We start from the raw sequence: 4,059 nt of genomic DNA on the forward strand, positions 1-4,059 counted from the left end.
GCCGTCTGCAGGAAGGACTCTCCGCTGGCAAGGTGGTGTCGCCACGGCTGCCGGAGGCCACGGAGGAGCAAGTGGCTCATCCAAAGGGGGGCGGAAACCTCAGAGGGGGTGCCAAACGAGTGGGCGCTGGGGTGCCGGTAATAGGGGGGAGCGCAACCTGTGCGAGGCACAGGGGGACACCAACTGGTGGTGTCTCCGCCCCTATCCCTGTTGGGAGAACAGGGCCGGACCTCGGCGACCCAGGAGTAGGACCCGCTTCGGGGGTATGGTGCCCTCGTGGGACGGGCCGCTCCTCCCGAATGGTCTTCGCTGGCTGTGGGGCAGTGTCACGGATGCCAGGGGCGACGACCCGGCCGGGACGCCTTGGAGGACCGGAAGTGGCCGTGTGCCCATCTGGGATCATGTGAGGGCCACCTTCCTGGTTGCTTTGGGGGCCACGGGTTCAGGGCATGGAAGCCCCACCCTGTAGGGGTCCGTGGTCACCGCCCCAATGCCTTGGGAACTTGTGACCTCAGCACTTCTGCCACACCAGGAAGTGCTGGGGGGAAGATTTAGATGGATACCCGGAGAGCTGCCGGGGGAACATCCGGCACTTCCGCCACGCTGGGGCGTGGCCAACGAGGGAACGCCGGGGACCACCTAGAGCTCATCCGGGAGCGTAGAAAAGGGGCCGTCTCCCTTCATTCAGGGCTGGAGTCGGGTGGAAGCAGGACAAGGCACGTGAGGAGTGTGGAGGCGGCCCGAAGAGAGGCATTTGTGAGGCCAGGACTGTGTGTTGGGGTTTGTGCACATTGAACTGGGTCTGAGTGACCATTATTTGTAAATATTGTATATAATAAATATGTGTGGTGGTGAAGAACAACATGTCCGCCTGTCTGTGTCCAGGTCGGCTCCACACAGTGAAGCTACTATTAGCTAAATACAATAACATGCTTTTTTATATACTTTGTTAATCCCCTGACTAAATGGTCCCAAACACTTATTTTTTCATTTTTATTTGATATACTTGTATTCCCTGGGGGGAAATTGACTTTTCGCATGACCAGGGGGTCAGAGCACAATTTCATGCTTTCTTATAAACACACACACATACACTAGTTAGTTTATCTGAGCTTAAAGCTTTGTACAATCTAATTATTATAACACTATATTAGTATTTGTTTTTACATGTACATATCTCCCAATATCCATCAGTCTATTTACATACATCAAAGTATCCTATTCCTCTTGAAAAATATTTAAAGTCATTCCAATAAGCTCATTGTCATGTGATCACTGAACAAATCTTAAGTCCATAAAGGCACCTGCTTTTTAAACTCCTGTTTAAATACACATAATCAAAAAAAAAAGCTAATTTAGTTACTTAAAATACAACTTATCTTAATAATCATATTTTACTAGAGCAACACAACACACAAATTAAACATTAATATAGTTATACTATTTATTATCCTATCCTTTACTAATTTAGTTACCCTTGGAATTTTAAGCAGGGCCACGTCTTCACATTGCAATATATACCATGTATTTGAAATATAAAATCTTTAAAGTAATTTAATATGAAAAAGTATAACTTTTTATGTTAGAATGGATATTTTAAAATTGATTTTAAACTCAAATCAAAAGCTAGGGAAGTGGTCGAAGACTTGAAATCATATGGTCATATTTGCTCCTTCATTACATGATCCACAACATTAACAATAGTTCTGCTTACAATAAAAGAATCGATAAACCAAGCTGTTGCTACTAATTATACCATCTTAACATTGCAATATTTCTAACCTGGACAAAGCAGGTTTTGAAATGTATAGAAATGTGACAAACTGAAAGTTAAAACCAAGCCTAAGATAACACTTACATTTTGGAATGGTTCAGCCAAACTCAAATTGAAGGATAATGATTATCACCCAGTTCCAAAACTTAAAAGCAAATATCTATCATGTATCTAGTCCTTGACATCAAGAAAACAGTTTACTAATGCTGACAAAATATGAATGAAAGTTACTTGGGTTTCTAAGTAATATTACCTAATGCAGTGAAGCCTGAAGGAGACCGTGTCCTGACTAACATGAAACAGTGCTATTTTCAGACTTCGGTACATGATGAAAACAGGCCGATAATTTAAAATAAAGCAGCTAAGAACAATGGCTGATAGGCCAAGTTAATTTGCAAACCTGTGTAAAAACCTGCTGTGATCAAGTGTGCCATTCATTCGTTTAATAGTATCAAAAGCAAGTCTAAAAGCCTGCATAGAACTAATTAGAAAATCATTTATCATATAAGCTAAAGCAATTTCTGTGCTGTGACCAGTGAAAAGCAGGCTAAAATTTCCCAGAAATATTATGCTATTTAAAATAAGATTTACAGTAAGTTGTACCACTGCAGTTCTAAAGCCATGGAAAGAAAAGGTAAATTTGGAATTGGTCTATTTTAGTAATATTCATTTTTTAGAGGTCTAACAATAGCAACTTTGAATGAGTTGGAGGCAATGCCATTTAAAAATCATTTATTGATTTGTCCATTATTGGCTCTAGAAGAACTGCAACTCATAGGTTGGAGTTGGGTCTAAAATTGGCTTAAATTTAGAAGTTAAATTTGAAAAACTCTGTTTGGCCAACAATTTAAATTTGTTACGACGTGTAAGTTCAAGGGGTAGCATGTGTTACATTGCTATTAGATCTGGAAAAACTGCTCTGGCTAATAGATTATTACTAGAGAAATTCATATGATCTTGGCTACTAAAAATAACTGAAATTGTGCTGGGCAGCTTGGATTATTTGATAAACTCAAGATAGCTGATTTTTCTTCTATTAATATGTGGAAAGTGCAATTATAAACAGTTTAAGTCCATGCAAGGGGATTCGGCTATTTTGTAGCTCAGTCTGTTTTTCAAACTTCTAAATTCAGCTCACCCATGTTCATGGTAAATCCCTGTTCACCTTACCTTCGTTTTGAGTGGAAACTTCACCTGTTGTCTGTTTCATACATCAGCAGTGGTTATTGGACGTCTTATTTACAGTATAGTATTTCATTAATAGGTTCCAAACTCAGATCTGTGAGTTTTATAACGTCAATAAACCTTAAAATACTAGTACTGTTTAAACGTTCCACGGCTCTGGTTCTAAATCTAGCATTCACTAACAAACAAAGTCGAAAATAATGGTTTAATTAACGGAAGAGAGAACTGCATTCTGAAAGACAAAAGTTGTGTAACAATCCACCCATCCATCTATCTATCTTCCTGTCCTGCTCTATCAGGGCAGGGTCACCCAAACAGATATCGCATAAGTCACTAGGCGGGTTCAATACCTGGACCGGGTGTCATTCCACTGGGGATAACACACAGACACACGCACATCCCGGCCTATTTAGCATCACCTTACCTGATTGTTTTTTCTACAGTTAAATCCAAAATAGGATTATGAAAGCGTAAAATGTTTCGCAATTTGAAGAATCAACACGGAATTAATCCGTTGAAGTCAATTAATAAAAGGTAAGGTCTTCTTATCATCGCTGTTCACTCGGATTTATCCAGCTAGTTTCACATTATATGGCTGTGAATTTCTTTCCCGTTATAATTATGCTTTAAGTGGTGCCGTGGGCTCCCGTCAGTGATAAGCATCGCCTCAATAAATATTCTAAACCGTTAAAAGCGATAAACAAGGAAACGTCCTGTGGGTACATCAATTTGCAGCATTAGCATTATGTAAAATTCGTTTCGGAAATGAGACGCGACGTTCAGCGTTTCGTTCAACAACAGGAGCTGCCTATCGCGCTTCATCTTCAAAATATGCCCATATTCTTTTCGTACAATACTTATAACTTCCCATCCCCCACACTGCGAATTTGCACGAACATACAAAAGCCATTTCAAAGTTAAATTTGCTTATCAGAACGGCGACTCCTATGCTGTTCGTATCACGCTCAGCAGGAATTGCCATTCCAACTACCGATGTGAGACAGAAGTACAGCTTTGGTTGAGGTAAGTAACAAGGCGTTGATTACGCCACGCTACATTGTTAAACTACAAATCCCAGTTGACTTTGCGGCAAACCACGC

This window comes from Polypterus senegalus, chromosome 10 (genome assembly GCF_016835505.1).
Source record: "Polypterus senegalus isolate Bchr_013 chromosome 10, ASM1683550v1, whole genome shotgun sequence".
In the NCBI taxonomy this organism is placed as follows: Eukaryota; Metazoa; Chordata; class Cladistia; order Polypteriformes; family Polypteridae; genus Polypterus; species Polypterus senegalus.